The sequence below is a fragment of the Corvus moneduloides genome, chromosome 2 (assembly GCF_009650955.1).
Source record: "Corvus moneduloides isolate bCorMon1 chromosome 2, bCorMon1.pri, whole genome shotgun sequence".
Classification (NCBI taxonomy): domain Eukaryota; kingdom Metazoa; phylum Chordata; class Aves; order Passeriformes; family Corvidae; genus Corvus; species Corvus moneduloides.
This window is the reverse complement of record NC_045477.1, coordinates 18,401,538-18,421,577: the sequence shown is the minus strand read 5'-3', so window position 1 is coordinate 18,421,577 and position 20,040 is coordinate 18,401,538. Positions and strand designations below refer to the sequence as shown.

The 20,040-nt window shown below is 37.9% G+C and overlaps 1 long non-coding RNA gene across 3 annotated transcripts; it reads right to left on the bottom strand.

Annotated features, from left to right (window-relative positions):
- Positions 1–6,977: 6,977 nt before the first annotated feature.
- On the bottom strand, positions 6,978–18,963 carry LOC116439151. 3 transcript variants are annotated; one of them, XR_004238065.1, is made up of 4 exons: positions 17,876–18,963; positions 16,709–16,787; positions 15,344–15,480; positions 6,978–12,380 (listed from the first exon to the last, which is right to left on the bottom strand). It is a non-coding gene; the product is annotated as an uncharacterized LOC116439151 (long non-coding RNA). The 3 variants fall into 3 exon arrangements; XR_004238064.1 differs by lacking the exon at positions 17,876–18,963 and adding an exon at positions 17,228–17,509; XR_004238063.1 differs by lacking the exon at positions 17,876–18,963 and having other exon boundaries at positions 16,709–17,509.
- Positions 18,964–20,040: the final 1,077 nt, after the last annotated feature.

Below are 20,040 nucleotides of genomic sequence, written 5' to 3'. Positions count from 1 at the left end.
ATAAAAACCTCATTCCAGAGATGTTTCTTTTTTAAATGCACACATGTGAACATGAGGATTTTTCACAAAGTCCTCCCTAGACAGTGAACTGCTGCTCTCCCTCACAGATTTCTATCAGAGGATCTTTCAAACAGCTGACCACTTTCAAATCCGGCTATTGTCCCTACCTGCTACAAATAGCTTAGCCAACTTTGAACCAAAACCAGTCTTTTCACTGGATTATGCATTGCAAAAGGCTTTGGATTATTTTATATGACTGGACTCCTTATTTATAACAAGAAGATTATGGTTTTAAACAACAAAGAATTTTTGGACTCATGAGGATCCAGATCTTTTAATTAATTTGCTAAACACTTCAGGACAGAAGGCTCTTGGTAATCTTCTAGCGCAATTGATACCATAGGAATTCCTACTTTTATGTGCACTTTAAAAATTAGTATGTGCAGCCCCTCTGATACCCGAGGTGGCAAAACAAGTCCCGCTGACTTATGCTGTGTAGATACTGACTGCAGCACTCAGGCTTGTTAACTTGGCTATGAGTTTTTAAAAAAAAAAAACACTTGAGAACTGATAAATTCTAGCATTAGTTATTATTCTGTTGTTATAACACATGGCTGTCTCACAGCTTTTCCATTTATTCATGGTTATTTACCCATGGGATTTGTAAATCAGATGAAATTCACAGTGGTAGAAGAAGGTCCCCAGCGAAAAGTCCATTGCACAGGAGGTTCCACAAGCACCAGACTGATGAGGCTTCATTTTCTGTGAAGTGTTGTCTCATGGTTGACTGTCTCTGGCTTTTTCATTCTGAGACCAAAGTGAAATTTCTGCCATGGACAGATATTTATCACACCCTTTAATGTCTGCCTTTTCATGTCCATATTGAGATTGGATTTTAAATGCTAGCATTTACGATAAAACATGCAAAAACAGGTCTTGTTCACCTCTGTGACCCCTTATTTTCATTACATTTGTTGGAATTGGACTACCTTTTAAGCTTGTATCTCTGTATTCAAGATTATTGAAACTGGCCAGCCTAGTTCCAGTGGCAGGAAAGGATTTTTTTCAGGTGGAATAAGTGCAGGTGCCCACTAAGAATGCGAACTACTTTATTTACACCACCATTGAAATCAGTTCATGACCCACTGCCTTGTAGGAGTTTTGGTCCAGCCTTTGCTTTAATGAATGCAGCCCCATAGAGCAGTAACCTGGAGAAATGTCCTGCTGCTGCACCGTGCAAACTGCACTGCCTCACAATCTCTTCTCTTCCTATAATAGCCAGCAACCTTGGAATGATTTGAACTGTAAATAACTTCTGGGGCTTATCAGACAAGGAACAGTGTGGAGAATGACAAAATTGTTACTGTACATAATAGTCTGAGAACTCCAGGTCAGCCTCACCTCCAGTGAGGCAACTACCTACCTTCTCATGAAAAACAACAGCAGCTCCCTTCCCTGAGACAAGGATTCATGCTTTGAGAACAGATGGTGCTACTTTTTATGCCAAGCATTCTGCACTTCACTGTTTATTAAATTGTAAGACCAGCTCTCAAACAACACACATGAGCCATGATGTCTGCACAGTGCACACTGAACCCCCAGTCACTCTGAGGACCTTTTACACTGTTAAGACATGGAATATGCACGAGTGGAAATGAGGCCCTCTAGGACTTTTCCACCAGATGATTTGTTTTTAACTCTGTTTCTATTTTATTCATAGACTTTTATTTTTTTCCCATTTAAATAATTTCTGGAAGATCACAGCAACTGCTTTATAATGCCACCAGTGCAGATGGTGTCACTGTCTAAAGATGGTGGAGAGGAAGCGCTACTGCTTTGACTTCACATCTTTCTGGCTCCCCTTTGAATCCCTCCTGCGACTTAGTTCTTAGTGACAGAGTTCTTCATGACTGCTCTACTTCTTCCTAAAATAAGTGTCAAAACTCCCATGTCTTCAACATTATCATGCCCATAATTTCTAGCAGAGCAGAAAGAAAACCTCCTAGCTTTCCCTCTGCTCATCTCTCCAGCAGTGACCCAGTGTGCTGAAGTTTGGGATACCCATACAGTTTACTGATATTTGCTGTTCTAGAGGTAGTAATTGAGATATTTACACAATTGGCATACCTCAGGATTCAGCTTGGTTAGCGTACTCATCATCTCAATTTCAGTTGCCTTTACAGCACTGTAATATACCACAGTTTTATGATCCAAACCAAAAAAAAAAAAAAAGAGAGGCCAAACATTTGATTTCTGTGAAGCAGAAGTTTCTGGAAAGAACAATTCATGTTATTGATTTTGACTATTTGTTTTTTTGTGTTTTTAGAGATTGTACTGAAAAGAAAGTATGACCCTGAAATAGGAGTTTATAGCCCTTCACAACAGCCTCAAGTACTTGACAAATGCAGTTATGCATAACCTGTAATCATCATCTACAGAGGGGTCTACTCTGCCCTCAACTGTGAAAAATTACACAGCATTTCTTTAGGAATGCCTGGCAGTAGTAAGGTTCCTGGGAGAGGCTCTGGACTTTCAGCCTGTGCGTGTTGACTGCTGAAAGATGAAAGTTGTTTAACAGGGCCTATGCCCTCTGATCACTTCTGCATTCACTGCTTTGGCCTCCCTTCCTTTTCCTTTTTTTATTTAAATTTTTAAAAAAATATGCCTTGTGATGCATTAAATACCATATTTATGTTTTCAGTTTGAGGTCTGAAAATGGATGTCATTACAAATAGACATATTTCTGGACAACCTATCTCTTCAAGTAAAGGTTTTCCAAGTCTATGAAGATCAAAGTAGCTAAGAACATACTAAGTTGGGGAAGTTGTTTAGTGGTCAAAGTTAAGATTTACAGGCCAGTGGATCCTGCATAATCAAATCAGGTCTCTTACAGTTGGTTCCAAAGTCACACCAGCGGGCAAGTTGGAGGATCTGCAGGATGGGTTTATTGAAACCCAGCAGTCTCTGGAAAAGCAAGCAACAGTGAGAGGGGAGGGAGAAGGGAACCAGCTGAGCCAGCAGGGAAGCAGCAGAGGAACTCTGACCTAAGATTGCTCACTTTGTTCCATATGGCTGGAAGCCATTCTTATTTCAGGTTTATTATTCTTCACTGGCCAGAGGACTTCAGGAAATCAGCTTTTTTCTTCTTTAGTCAGTTCCTGGCTAATGCACAAGCAGAGCTTTTCTTGCTAAAAAGAAAAATTATTTACTGGGACTTTGGCGTAAGGCTGGGTTTGCATGGGCAATCAAATCTACCAAGCAGGAAAATCAGTCACTGGCCAGTGGCAAGGGGGGTGTCTGTTGCAAGGGTTCTTGCAGTGTCATCTTTCTCTGGGTCAGGACAGACCCCTAAACCCACAGTTTTGCTTAGTTCCTATAATCCAGCAGGCCATGGCGCTGCATGACCAGCACAGCACATGCATAAGTCATTGCTACTTATACACCCTACATATAAAACATTTCTTAAATATCATAGCTACAGACACAAGATATTTCCTAATGGCCATTTCTGGAGGAATGGTTTCTATTGTCTATTTACAAATGTTTTATCTATGTACAATTCAATCACTTCAGCAACAGGGATGTATTGGTACACTGCAGCCAGGATGTCAATTAACATATTTAGGCACAGAAATTAGACTAGACATGAGCAGGAGTTTCATCAGTGAACATTTCTAGATCAGTCCACAATTCCCACCAGGTGAGCTCTGGTAACAGTCAACTATTGCATTATGAAGGTCCAGTTAATCACTTAGTTTCAGTCTGGTCCATTGTCTCAAGCTTGTCCATTATCTCATCCATGCGGAGACAGTTGGGATATTCCTGAACCCCTCAAGAAATCCATGATTTGGTGTGCACACAGGCACCCTGTTACCCAGCTGCACCATAATTATAACTAAAGAACAAGCTTGCTTTACCTATTTATAACTCACAAATTAAGTCTCATAGCTCTTGTCACACCTAGTTGTCCTGTATGGGAGGGAAAAATGTGGAATAATTTACCTGCTCTTGATGATAAACAATTGTCTGTATTAGAATGTCTCACTTGCAAAGAATTTTATCAGCCAAAGTGAATCACTCAGATATTCGCCTGCCCCCCTTCTAGGTAGCTGTGGGGAACTGAATTTTGAGCTGTAAGTTGGAATGTGGTTTCTGACTTTCGCAGTTTGAAGGGAAGACAGCAGTTCTAGCACACCTGTTATTTCCTCTGCTCTGAGAAAAGAAAGAATTGAGAGCACAATCTGGACTTTGATTAGGGTGCTTTAATTAAAACATACTGAATCTTTCAACTCTCAGCCAGGCTGAAAGAAAGCTCAGATTCAGTCTTCATTCTTCTACTGGAGATATAATTTATTAGTATGAAGTTAGCTTCTTCATATTTGAGAATTACAATATCCTATAAAGTCTATTACTCTTGATACTCGTATTTCATAATGAATACATTTCTAAAAAGTGAACCAGAAAATGGTCTGAGGGGATGAGAGGGAGAGGGAGAGGGAGAAGGAGAGCAAGGAAAGGAAGGGAAGGGAAAAGGAAGGAAATGTTAAAGAAGGGAAGAGGAAATAGGGATGGAGGGAGAAGGGATGGCAGATGAGGGGAAGGGAAGAGAGAAGGCATTTTCTATATATTTCAATGTAGTATCATTTATTCTAGCAAAACTGCCCTGTTTTATACTAAATGAGAATCTAAATTGAGGTGACTAAATTGGTATATGAGCCCAAATCAAATAAAAACAAAACAAAAAAAAAAAAAACCCACCAAAAAAACCCTAAAACAAAAACAAAAACCAAAAAAAAAAAAAAAACAACCTGAACGCCTACTGATCCTGGCACTTTTGCTTTTGATATGCATTTATGTAAAACAATCATTAAAGGTTTTTATGGGAATGCATTTACTTCTTTCTCTCCAAATAATGACATTCCCATGGTAATCTTTCTTATCTTCAAAGCTTTTATCCTAGCTTTAGAGGATTTTTACTTACAACAGCAATGTTCACTGAAAGCTATCAGCAACGATATAATTCATCTAGTAGATATTCCAGTAAATGTTCTTTGGGATAGTCATCTTCTAACATGAGAGGAAAGATGTAGTGAGAGGGAAAATAATATGAACCTCTCTCCTTAGAACCACATTCTGCAAATCCTTGAACATTCTCAATATTAATTGATCGACACATGAATGTACAATATTCAGTTCCTCAGTGGAAACGATCTGCAGCTCACAGAATCAGATACCTTGTTTTAATGTTAAAGTGGCTCATGTAAATTACATGTTGCCAAAAACCACTCCCTATTCAAAATTATATGATTGATTTGCATCAAAATAGCAAAGTCTTAACCATAGGTATTCAGACAGCTGTGTCTTTTTACATGAATGTAAATATTCATTAGAATGTCCAATAGCTTCCCAGGAAGATTAGTGATATTTTACTCTGGGGGTAGCTAAAAAAATAAATTGTTGAAAGCAAAAAAAAAAAAGCAAGAATAATTGTCACAGGAATTGGATAGAATTATTCCTGATGTAGTTATTGGGGAATAACTCCATTCCTTCCTCTTTCAGCAATCACCTCCTGAACAGTACGTTAGACTGAGTACAATGTCATGTGTGATTTCACAGAGCTTGACATCAGCTTCTTGTTTCTACTAATTGCCAGCACCATATGATGGCATTTACTTAAATTACAAACCTATTGGAAGTGATTCTTAGCTCAACCTATCAACAACATAGTCACAGAAGAAGTCACTTGAAGTGTCAATATTTTACTTTCTACATATCTGCATTTGTCCAGCTATAAAGAAATTATATTTGTCATTTATTAAATCACCTCAAGTAACCAGATGAAGTTTGCTGGAATGAACAAATATAATATCAGGAAAACACCAATGACTTTAAGGTGTATGCTATTATTATTTTAGTGTTTGTATTCTATGAATAAAAGTATTTTCTTATTATAAGTTTTATACTCACAATTGCTATAAGCCAAGGAGATCAGAGTCCTAGCTAGCCAGTTGTCTTAACTAAAATTCTTTCACTAAGCTTTTGGTTTCTGCTTTTCTGTCCTCATTACAACAAAGATCTTCAGATTTGAAGTAATAAAATGCCGTGCATTCCCATGGACAAAAACAGAGCTTAAAAAAGCTCAGAAAAGATTTTGCACAGTTCACATGTCAGACAAACTTGTACAGGCTCACGTTGCAACAGAAGACAAAGATCAGAAATTCCTAGCAGCTTGTACGTATGCATCACTGAAGTTGTCCGTAATTCTCGAGTGATATTGGCACAATGTTGCACAGGCACAGAAGAAACCATGAGCAGTTTACAAAAATCTCGTTTACTAGGAGTCTGAGAAGACAAAAGCAAGCAAAGACAATGAGAAGCCTGCATGCAGGTTCCAAAGCTATTTCAGTCATGGAAATGCAAACATGGGTCAGTCATGTTTTTCAGTAAGATGTAATGAAGTGACTCAGAGACCGAGTACAAATTAGCATGGTATTACAATGGCATGGATACTGAAAATGTGAGAATTACATACAAATATTACTAGGTGAAAGAGAAATCTCAAGTTACATCATTATTTGCATAAATAAATGTGAGTATGTACACCATATGCAGACTCCCTCTCCCTGACATCTATCTAGTACAGAAAAACTTAAAGAGAAATTGTTTTTTCTTATACTCTTACACTTTCTCTTGTGTGTTGGGCCACTTTGTCCTCCCTTCAATCCTGTTTCCTACAGATAGGTGGAAAAGGAGGTTCCATCAAGAAAATCCAGTCACAGTACACTGAATGGTGAACAGAAGTGACTTTCATCTAGCAGATAATTTACCTATGCGGTTTACTTTCTTTAGGTACCAGTTCTGTAACAAACATCATTCAAATGATAATCAGAAAGGGTGGGGGGCACTGTCTTTTCTTTGACTATATAAATCCGTCGGACTGCTTCAAAAACATGGTCTGTTATAGGGCTCACATCCTAGATTTTTGATGCTTTGCTTGGCTACCAAATTTATGTCCCCCAGGAGAATTTCAAAGGATGGCACATGCTTCCATGATGCAGGAAACATTGCCAATATTATCACTGCTGCACACTATATAAGCTGCATTGTACATCTCTGGGGTCTCAGTGAATGGCAAGATTATAGAATGTTTTATATAGAGTGCTTGAGTGTGCACTTATATTTCCTAAACTTATTCTGAAGTCCTGGACATACCTGTGGTATAACTGATAGAAATGGCAATGTAAATTACAGTCTGGATAGGACTTATTATATCTGAGGCAGAGATCATGTTTAGTACTGATGTGGCTTCAGAGTTATATCAATTTGGTTTCAGAGGTCTGAACATCCAGAGTAACTCTAATACTGAAAGTCTAGTGACTACAATGGCTTTTTTGCACAAGAATTGCAAAAGGAACATAAACTGTACTCTTGGAGTACAATTCTTTCTCTCATACATATGAGTATTAAGCAGGAGTAGACACTGAATTTCATTTTTCAAACTGGTCATTTTGTAATTTTGCCACACATTTTTTCATAATGAGAAACACAAATAAGACTCAGGTTTTACAGAGGTATTCACCATAATATTTATGACTAGAATACTTTCTTATTTTCACTTAGCATCCCTGTGTGGCAGATTGCAGTTCTTTACCATCATTACCCTGAACAGTAAGAAGTATTTTAAAATATGTTTCTATTTAAAGTGAATATCATTTAGACAATAAAGATTTTTACCTGTTATATGTGAGAAGTAATGACCCAAATGGAAATAATGAAAACAAGCATTTGTGGGTGATGAACATAACATTTTAATGCACCTTGTCAAGATACTGATTTAGCTTGAACTCTGAAGGGACTACAGCATCTTTTTATACATCAGTATTCTCTATGTTTTTTAATTGGCCTATCTTTTAGGTTCCTGAGTGACCAGTGACCATAAGCAGTAACAGGATAAAACATGTTAGAGCACATTTAGGTAATTATAAGACGTTCAACCAAGACATCTTTCTGAGACAGTATTTAATTAACTCTATCATGGCAACAGGAGATCATCTCTGCTTAACTTGCTATGTTTTCCAGACAAGTTTATCCAAAGAAATCAAGCTTCTGGTCATTAATAATCATAAAAGTGCTTAATGAATAAGTTACACTTATAAATTTCAATATTCTGGTCAAACCCTATTTTAGAAAAATATGTTTCCATTAACTCCTCTCAAATTTTCCATTGGGGTATTAATTTTCACTCCTTTAAAATATTTCAGCCATGGTACCCCTTCCAAACACCCCCACCTTCACTTGTTTAAGTTGACATCATAATTTTGAAGTCTCGTGATCACCTGTGAAACATCACCATGTTTGATTGTAGCTTGGTAATATTTCTTAATTATTATTTTGCTTCCTGTTATTTATTTTGGTAGGTAGTTTTGCTTCTTCAACAGAAAGTATCTGCACTTTATCAAAATATCAAGACATATCATTGGCCATCTCAATATTAATCTTATTTGTGGTAAAATGGTGAAAATGTTTCCTCTGGAAAGTACAGAAAAGATGTTAAAACAGCCAGTGGAGTCAGTTGACACTGAACCGCTATTGTTTGATATGGGTAAGAAATTGTCATAAAAACCTGACAAGTCTTACATGGCTCAGGTTCAGAAGATAAACTCAGTGTCATGACTGAAGTTTTAGTGCATGGCACTAAGCTGGAAAAGAAATCAGTAGGAGGTCAATAAAAAATTACTTTGATTGTATGTCAGTGTGCATAGGTCTCCAAAATGTTAATCTCTCCCGAACTTTATCCTTCAGTGGAACTAAAGGGTTTGTCATGTGGATTAAAAATGTAATAGTATATTTTGCAAATTACTTCCCTACTGGGGTGCCAGAAAACAGAGAAAATACCATCCAGATTTCCCATTTGAGATGGATGCCTCTGAAGGGAGAAGTCTTACAGTGGAAAATGGGTTTGTAGCACCATTTTTTATAATTAGTCAAGGGTAAATCTCAGAAAAGAGTGCTTTCAGACGTGAACTCATGTGCACGTGTATGCTTATGTCCTCATACACATGGAGAGAAGAGTAACAGCACACAACATTATACCAACATCCAAACGAGCCCCTGTGTCCTTTAGAGGCTGACACCCCTGAATATGTGTCACACTAAAAGAGGCATATACTAGACCTGCATATGCATAGTTATGCTTGGGATTCATGTCAGAAAAAACCTCAGTATGGAAAGCAGGCTGATGGAACTAGAGCCTCCAAGGTTTCAACACAGGCTCTTCCTCACTTCTTGTGTATGCCATGAAATTATTGCTCTCAATATTTTCCCTGTATGCTAATAGTGTTTGTGTTCTTATGGGATAGTAAAAAATAAGAAAAAATCTGACAGGAATAAGACAACTTCAGATAAGCAGAAATAAGTAAGGAGATCCAGAACTTCCAAAAGGTAGAGCTACTGTATTGCTCATGCATGTGGGAAAACAGGAGTTGCTTCTGGCAATTAGTGGAGTACTCCACTAAGGAGTGGATCAAAGATTCAGCACTGGGACACAGATGGCAAGAAATCCTGCACCTTCTCTTCTGCAGCTGTTCTGAGTCTGGGCTGGTTACAGCATGCTGCCAACAACTGGCATTACAGTGCAGCAGACAATGCACGGACCCAGCAGTGACGAGAGACGGCTGTAACAGGTAGTCAGACAGGGTGCAGCATCTCTTCCCTTTGTCCTGTAAACTGCAGCCCATTTCTGGTTAAAGGATGCCCATACACTTTTCAATTTACTTTTCATGCCTGTGCAAAGGACACTGAGGTTGTCTCCAGTCACATAAAGTCTACTCAGGTGCAAACTTCACATTTAAATGACTTGCACAAATTATGATGAATATATTCATAAGACTTCCCTTTCCCTAATTTACTTGTCTATCATGCCAATGTCTGCACCTCAGCTAGTTAGTTCTGGTTTTCTAATTGTTCAAAGTTAGAAGCAGACACTTTTAAAGGTATGTTCATCTACTTTATTGTCCACTTTAGGATGAGATGCACTGCACCACAAAGATGTGTTTTCGTCTACACCATCTTTGAAGGAAATCCAGAATGGAAATAATAAACTTACTTTTCATCAGATTAATCCCTCTATGTTTTTCAAGTCAAAGAACACCTTGTAAAAGACAGGTCCTCTAGGTGTCCACAGGTTCATCCTGAGGCTCAGTCTTTATGTACAATCCATGTGACAGTTTAATCACCTTAGCCGAGTTTTCCCTATCCTGATGTAAAATTTTTATTCTGGAGGGTTATGCCAGGAGAAGGGGGGCACTCCTTGTTAAATTACTAAACTTTTAAAGAAGTTATCAATTGTTACATGACTTCCACAAAGCCATGTAATATACCTTCAAGGGAGGCTGTTGTAACCATCTGACAGGCAATTAGCCATAAACTGAGGCTGCATTGCCAAGCACCTTTACAAGCTTTCCTAGTGGCAGCTGGATGTGCTATAGAGATGCAGTCCATGGGTGGGCAAGAGCAGTTTCCCTAGCTCTGTGCTGTGCTTCTCTCCAGGAAGAAGAATCTGTCTCAGCCATTCAGAGGCTGAAACTAGATCTGTTGTGTTGCTGGGGCTCCATCCAGTAATTACCCTGATGATTATGTTTAAAGCCTTCAGCTGACTTTGGAAATGGTTTGGAGCCAAAAGGAGGAGAGTGGCATGAACCTCTCTTCTGCAAATGTCTGAAGCTAGTCAGCAGAAGGTGCTACACTTTACAACGCGTGAATTTGTCATCTTCACCTACAGCTGCAAATTCTGTGAATTATAGTTACTCTACATGGAGGCAAACAATATAGGAATCATTGTTCTATTTTTTTAATTACTCCCATGAATTTTTGCTCATATAAAATATCAGAAAGTTACACATTTGCACCTACATGGGTATTTTAATATCATTAGTTGTCTATTCTGAATGAATCTGATTAACTTTCAGCTGAATCTTCCATAGAGAGCAACAAAGTTCTTTTTGTTAGCAGGAGAGTTGGTTTTGAATGCTCACATTCCTGTTTGGAGTGATCTATGGGTAGTCTGGAATCCTATAACAGGGAGGATTTTGTAGAAAATAGCTGGCTGCCTGATAGAGTCAAGAAGTAGCTGCTGCAGCAGTAAATCTCTGCCATAGTTTAGCATAAAGGCAAATCTAAGTGTGGAAACAGAGCCTTGCATTTTAGAAGTGTATATGAGAAATGAAAATGTCATAGGTGACAAAAAATGGCTATTTCACCTGGGAAGGGATATATATAAAATCAAAACGTGCCATGAAATTGGATTCTATGATACATTTCAAAATGAGGGAAAAACCAGCAGATTAATGTGGTTTGTACATTTTCAGCAGTCCTGCAGTCACCTTGTACTTAACATTGGCTATGAAATGATGGCAGAATCAAACTCAGTAAATATTTATTTAGCTCTAAGGTATTAAGACTAATCCCTTCAGTTTTCCCCTCTGTTGTTCTTTCACACAAATGTAAAAAAGTTCGCACATGCAAACTTTAATTCACTAGTGGTAAGCTAAGGGGATATAGAGCCATTTTAACTTACAGAGGTACTTGCATAAGCAGTTACAAAATCACTACAGTGTTGCTGTAATATAGGAGAAAAGGTTTAAACTTTGTAGTGTGGTGGCTCTTAACTGACTGGTGGATCACAGGTCTTGTGTACAAAGGCCTGAACCCCATCATTTCATGAGGAGAATTTTGTACTGAGGATTTCTGTGCTGCACCCAGGAGCTGACAGATGCTTGGTGGGGTTTTACTGGATCAGCTTTACATCAGTTCAGAAAAAAATAAGTGAAAGAACATGGTTCAAATCCTTTTTGTCTTTTGCATCAGCTCAGCTCTTTTAATAGTTAACACTTGTACACTCTGGAATTGTGCCACGTGTCTTAACTCTTCTCTGCCCATTTTATGAGCCCTGCGTGTTCCACTTCCATGCCAAAGCTCTGAAGTTGGCGTCTGGTGTGTTCCAAACACGTCTTCCAGATATCCACTTCTGAGTGCCATGAGCTCTCTGCTCCTGTAGCTGTCCCATTCTGCTTCTTCAGCAGATCTCTAAGACTTCAGGAAATAAAGCATGCCTCCCCTTATATCTGTCTATGCAGGATGGCCCTAAGTCAGTCTTTCAATGAATTATGTGGGCTCTTGATGAGCTTCTTACCATGGCAGGTTTTTTCTGCAAAGCTGCCTGGTCATACCCTGTACATCTTTCAAAGGACAGTTTGAATTAAGCCAGGACTATTTGCAGTCCTGGCCTCATTCCTTGCTCTAACATACTTCGGTTCTGAGGACCTGGTTAGTCTGGTCATACATTCACCCATGGTCTAGCCACCTTTAGTCCATTATGTTACCTGTGAACATTGAAAAAACAAATTAATTGTATTGTCACACATTTATGAGGTGGTTTTTTTCTTCCAAAATATAATTGGGTCTAAATTGCTGTGCATACATTGGGTTATTGACACCTACAATTATTACTAATATAGCAGAGCAAATCATGATTCTATTTAGTTCAATAATTTCAATAAAAATATAGAAAAAATCTTCTACATTGAAACAGGAATGGACTTATTCTGTGTATTCTACATTGAAACAGAAATGGACTTATTCTGCCTTTTGTTCTCAGATTATGTACCTCTAATTATTTTGTCTTTAAAAAATATAGACCACTTGCCAATAAAAAAATGTTGTTTGAAAGAAGAAACCCAAAATGATTCATTAAAATATGTCAAAATAAGCAGTTGGTGATTTTAAAATGAAACATTTCAGATCTTTTTACACTGCTTCCATATTTTTCAGCTGTAATTATTTGCCAAATTACATTCATTGGTGTGAACAATTTCGGTCATTTTAAAACTGTACTTTCAGTGACTTTCACGGTAATTGAAAAAAAAAATTACCTCTCCCTGCTGTTACAACAATAAAGGATGTAAAAATATTCTCTGCAAAATGGAGCAGGAACAATAGACATAGTCATAACAGCTGAATAAGAAACAATATTTCTGTTTCATGAAAGTAATCCAGTAGGCATTTTCCAACCTGTCCGCATTTAACAGTTGTGAGTGGTCTATAGCTATATCTAAAAGCTTTCTAGCACCTCATGTAAAACAATTTTTCATCTCCCAGGCTAAGGTTCCTCTCTTGCCTAAGTTACAGTCTGCATTTGAGTCTCAAATACATATCCCTGCATACGTACTTTAGTGACTTCTTTCTTTATCAGGGCCCACGCTGTCTTCTCTGTCTACTGAAGATGTTTAACGTAGTAAGTATGATTTGGTAAATAGGGGTTTACATGTTTCAGATAACTTTTAGTCCTGGAGATTCTGACTGTCACCAGAAATTCCAGCCTTTTTGGAAATAGTATATACTCCCTTGTGAGAAAATCTGATTTCAATTCACCTACATTTTCTGAATATAAAAAGTGGTTTTGGTGTAATTTCCCAACTCACTGTAATCAAGTCAGATCAGCGCTTCTGTACTTGCTAAGGTTGACACACACACTGAATTCTACATGTGCCAGAGACGTTGTCTTGGTCATATCAGGCATAAAAAATAAAGCACAGGATCAGGTTACTCATAAGACAAGTTGCATCTAACACACCTATTTAGATAAATATATTTATACACAGGTAGAAAGATACAACATATGAGAATGATGACTGGATTGCAACTATGATTCTATTTTGCTTAGAACACAAGAAATGTTCCTCTGGTAACATATAACTAGAAAACCATAAATTACTGTCTGTCTTCTACCTCTGTGACCTTAACTTTTAAAAGACATACTTATGTATTACTGGTCAGGGACATATAAATATTTAATGGCATAGAGCTCTGCTCATAATACACCAAAATTAAGAACTCCAGCATTTTTTTCTTCTGGAAAGGAGTTGCACAGTACATAATTTATCCTATTTTCCACACATACAGGGGAGGGCACAATGTCTTCTTTTTATTGACTGAACAGTGCACCAAAATCACCTTTTTGGCCAGAGTTCTAACACCCCAGTTCTCATGCAAGGTTCACATCCTTACAAGAGAAGTTATTGATTAGTGCCTCACTTAAGTTGTTTTCTCTCCTCATGGGTTCCTTATGGGTACAAGTTACTCCTGATTACACACAGAGGAAAACTTTTCACAAAGAGAATAATCAGCCACTGCAATCCCGCCAGGGAATCCCCAACACTGGACACTTCTAAGATTCAGCTGGGCCATCTTTTCCACACCATGCTTTTGCCAGAAAAGATTGGACCATATGATCCTTGATGTCCTTTCCAAGCTGGAGTTCTATGATTCTATGAATCTCATTTCTAAGATTATTAATAAGAATATAATCAATCATAATACAAGTCAGTCTGACTTTGGAGAAACTTTTTTATTCATTTGCCTTTCTGAGAACTTACGACCTTGATGGAGGGGCCTCACGGGAAATTAAAGTGATACAACCAACAAACAATGCAGCTAAAGATGGCTGTCAGGGTTTAGACTGAGTATTTTAGATCAGAGTCAGCCAGGAATCCTTGGAAATTTGATGACAATCATCTATACTTTTGTGCTATCAAAATATGAAACTCTTCTGTCCTGGTGAAAATGTGCTTGGTTTCTCATTGAATATCTACATGGTTTTGGGGGCTGTTGGCATTTATGCTTGAACACCGCCTCTCCCCAACAAGATCTGTTAGAATCATTCCGTTACTGATATAACCACAACTATTTATGTAGTTTATTTAAACCCCATGCTAATAAAAGCATTGCACCATTATACAGCTCATGACAAGCCATCCGTTTCTGATACGTTCAAAAGAGTCAGACTTGAGGTGTCAGGGGTTCAGGATGACCAGGACTATCTGTTACTTCTCTGTACTTCCCATTTTATTTACTGTGAGTTTCACTCAATTGATTGCCAGCAGAGGAAGAACATAACTGATTAAAAATAAAGAATTGCTAGAAGTAACATAAAATAATAATTGCAGTTTTAAATGGGTAAGTTAAATATCCAGCCCACTCAAGCCTAGTGGCAGTAGTCTATAGTGGAACATGCAATCTTCCCTGAAAATGCAGTTCATGAACCGGATGCTGCCCTTCCTGAATCACATGAAATCATTTACACAACAGAACTGTAAATATTAAAAGTTTTTGTGATCATATAATCATAAGCAGGTAAAAGATAAACTATCAGAAAAAAACCCATGAAATCCCATGCCCTGCAAAGCCATGAGGTAATGGCTTTTCTCAGATTTGTCATTCTAGATGTCTCTGCCCATGGCAGGGGGATTGGAACTAGATGATCTGTAAGATTTTTTACAACTCAAACCTTTCTGTGATTCTATGATCCCATGGTTCTGTGATTCCGTGATTCGATGATAGCAGGGCTGACAGCTCTCATTGCCCCAAAAATGAATATGGCCACCATCGTAGTGTTTCACAATCAAGTAACTTCAGGAAAAAAATCTGAAAAACAGGATTTGTCAGGTTGGCATCGTTTTTCATGCTCATCAAACTGTTTAGAGAGCTTAGCCGAAGTAAAAAGTGAAACAGCATAGCAGCTGGTGCAAAAAAGATTCTTAAACATTTGATAGACGATGTACGTGAGAGAAAGCATTGCTCTGGCTGGGAGAGGGAGAATTGCAACAAAGACCCCAATTTATTTTTGCCATTCTGCCCATTATACCTAGGATTACAGCAGAAAACAAAGAAATAATGGCGTTATTCCTTTCAAGTGCAAAGCATGACTGACTGCATTTCATTCTGCTCCATCCCTTCCGCAGATTAAAGCCCAAGAGTGACGACTATGTTTTCACATCAAAATATGGATACATAAATAAATCACTAAATAAAACTGATCATCTGCTGCAGGACAGATGTTAACAAAACACTTGTGGTGTAGAAGTGAAATTGATGTTAAAAACATTTGCAAATAACTCTGTGACTGGAAAACATCAAAAACCAAGAGATTCATATTAAATGTTGGTACTTTTCTCTAATTCAGATGTATGAAAAAAAGAGACACCATATGCTCAGGGGTGGGAACAGGGTGGATATACCAAAGTGACATTATATAGAAATTATAATAAAATCACTGTTGAAGAATTGATCCCATATGACATGCTGTTGAATGTGCTTGGATGTAAAGGAACTGAGAAAACATAGATAATTAAATATATAATTAGGCCTTAAAACTTGCTGCTGAAGGTTAGTATTGAGGATGCAACTAATTTTATGAGGCATTAGTAGGTGTGAGTTTGTGGGCAGGAGAAATATGTTTTACAGCCTGTGTTTCTCAAGGTATTTACATCTACATGTCACTTAGAGCGAGTTCTCTTTTAACAGGGTTCTTCTCATTCCTAAAGTCACATATGACTGTGTTTTACCAGACAAGCCTCTATTCCTTCTTGATCATGTCTGATAAAGGACGACATTTGAAGAATGTCAGGTGTTTCAGTTACTATACACCTCATATAGAATATTCCTTTAAACTGATATATTTCATGTAAGTTGAAAAAAGGACTTTTGTATTTCTGTTACAGGATGGGCTGATTTGGATTATTTAATCCTTTCTGAGTGGATTGCTATAAATTAAGGGAAAAAAAGCTAGGGCCTTGTGAACACTTAAATAAGGTGTAGTTGTACCCTTACTCCACCCTCCACCCCCACCAGCTAAAATATTACAAATCCAAACCTCATTTTTGCAGAATCTGAAAACATTTGTGAATTTGGGACAGCTTCCAGAAACTTGCAGAATGTCTCATTCTGGAGGACTGCAACAAGGAAACAGTAAATATTTCTGAAATGAAACACTGATACTTCACATTTAAATTATGCTTTTGTTTAAAAACTGACCTAATTTGGAGGGGTCAGAAATGTGCACAAAAGCCAAAAAATTGAGCAATTTTTTTTTTTGGCACAACTGAAATTACACTTTTCCCTGGATGACCAAAGAAAAAATCCACTATTATGTGCTCTTAACCTACACAGATTTTGTCCTTGTTACATAACAATTTTGATCGGGAGGTGATTTCTATGTAAAACAGTTAGATAATTGAAATTCAGGTCTAGTTATTATCAATAAAGGCACTTTTTTTTCCTTACAGGTATAAGGCTTTTTGCTTCTTCATAAATGCAGCTTTCTCTTGTATATGGGAATAATTGAAGAGGTGCAAGATATTTAAGTAGATGAAGACTTCAGCCTCAGTCATACCTTCATGTGCACCAGTGTTGCTTCTCTTGGTGTAAAGACACACCTTGGGATGGATCTCAGGTTAAAGCAGAGCTTTTGAGGCTTTCAGTGTGCTTCTAACAGTCTATTAAAAAGACGTGTAGAAATTAAGAACTCATTGTGCACAGAGAATTGCTTTTAAAGTTTTATAAGGTTCCTTCAGGGTTTTTTTTTCTCAAAGGATCAAAAAGTTTGTAGGTGCATTCTGGGCTACCTTTTTCAGGCTGAAAGTAGAAGGGGGAATTCAGAATTCAATTACATATGTAAAAGTGTAAAAGTAAAGTCTAAAAGCTGTCTAAAATTAATATGCACTCCTCTTTGCCACTCAAAGTTTTAAAATACTTGATCTGTGAGATAAAATGTGCTCAAAAATCATTCAGAGACTGAAACCTTCATTTAGTTTCAGGACAAGACCAATTTTTAGCAATACTCATAAAAGGCAGAATAGAAAATGCAATGTACACAGGCTTCATAACAGTAGAAACCTACAGGAAAACAATGTGAGCTTTTATGACTGAACCATGCTATGTTTCCATCTTATGCTGGTTTTTGAATTCACAGAAGTTAAGATGGTTTCAAGTATCAAACATGGATGTAAGCAGCAGGAGTACAGCATGTTACTGCAGTTACCTTGTGACTTTACCTTGATGCATCTTTCATACACCACATCTCCAAGCTGTATCCATAAGGCACAGGCAGGCATAACCTTTGGGTTCATGCACTCCACTCATCACACTGTGGAAAACCTGCTGCATTTAGCTATCAACCCACAGAGGAAAAGATGAGGGAAAAGAAGAAAAACAAAGTTTACACCATTTTTAGTAGTTAATGTCTTGCCAAGATGTGCTCATTTCTAAGGATAAGAATAAGCACTCTCAAGGAAAATGAAAAGACTAAGGGAGGAGCAGTTGAGAAGATGAAGAGAGTAAGTCTAAGAAGAAAAAAGAGCAAGCTCCTCCAGGGAATTCTAAACCTGCTTCTACTCCCATAATTAAGTGAAGCTAGTGTAACAGCACAGATACTAAAAATGAATAAATGTTCGCATTAAAATGAATGTTAAAACTGCCTTTTCCTTTTTCTTGAATCAGAAACTAACCTCCTGCTGGGGCTGAGATCATGTCAGTGAATTGGCATAATGAAAATATCATTGCAAAATGTAGGTATGCACTATAAAATTGTGAGCTCATTGAGAGATATATTTCTTTTTTTGGAAGTCATATTTCTTCTTTTTGACACTGTAGAAAAGAAGACTGATTTTGGTTATCTTTAGTTGTGAGAGAAACCTCTTTGAAGACAGCAATAATCCTTTTACAGAGCTGGACCAGGACCATCTTGGAGAATCATCCCTCCTCCACACTATACCACGCAGGGGCTGGATGAAGCGGCAGGTCAGTGTCTCTCCCTGGTGCAGGGAAGTCAGCCAGACTGTGGAGGTGTGCCTGGAGGCGTGTTTGGCCTCTGGAGAGACCAGTGCCAAGGGCAGAGAACTGCAGTACAGGGATGTCCAACTGGCACCAAGCAGACTGGCAACACCCTCAGCTTCTGGCTAATAGTTTTGGCCAGGGAGCAGCCCCAGGGTGAGTGACACCATTTAGTGCTGCACCAGCTACTCCCCAGCTACAGACCAGGGTATGGTCCTTTGGGTTTCTTCCCCTCTTTCTAACTTCTAACCACACTCCTGCTTTTAAAATGTCATAGTACCATAGCAAGCCCTCACTCGCTCATTCTCTCTTTTTCCTCTCTTCTCCACCCATTCCCTTCACTTTTCTCTTTCTTGCCTTCTTGTGCTCTTTCTGGTCATCTTAGGTACCTAATGCTTGTGCCTAGAAAGGCTGTAGTTTTAGAAAAAGGTATGCAAATTGTGCATCTGTCCAAACAGACACGTATGAATCAAGGATGCTTTGTATTTATTAGTATAAAATATCACACTTCAATAAAAATATAAACAAATAGTTAAAGAGGAAGAAAGAAAGGCAAGAAAACAAGCATACAGAAGGAGAGCAAGAGACTACAGTAAAGGGAAGCAGAGCAGAAAGAAAACAGGGAAGCATTGTCTTGCAAATATGAGTCTGAGAGGAATCCTGAAGTTTTCTGTTCTCTTTGTCAATGAGGTAAGTGGAGAGAGATCTAATTGGAAAGTCTACCATTTCCTCACCTATTATTTTCTGTCTGCCAGAAATGCACGAGGAATTTACTTAGTTGGCTGTGAGTTTTAAATCTCTTGGCTGAGACAACAGGAATCACAGTTGCACTGCAGACTGGATGATATGTCCTCCTGATCATGGGTATAAAACACAGTGCTGGAGAGTGATTATTGTCAGTAACTGCATTATTCTTTTGTGACAAAAAGCCTGAGGTCTGGAACTTTTCTGAGACACATCGAGAGCTTGACCACTCTGTGAGCAAGAGAACCAATTTTCTAGTTGTACTTTGCAATGCAGAAGGAGTCAGACAATCATATTTCTCCTTAAAGGGATAGTCTTTGATTGAAACAAGATTTAAGTATGTCATCTTTAATAGGATTGGCAAATAGATTTTAAAAATAGCATATACCATGCAACTGTACGTATGTTTTTCTTGGCTAAGCTTGTTTACAATTGGAATCAAAATATTATGATAGATATTTTATGAGATGACAACGCAGATTGTTTTTCATTATACTGTATGCAAAGAGTGGGAAACATGAGAATAATCCAGTCTTACAATATATTCCTAATTTTAATCATTTCTTGATAATAGTCATGGTTATAAAGCATCCTTCCCCCAAAAATTCCTAAGAGTATCCAACAGTATTA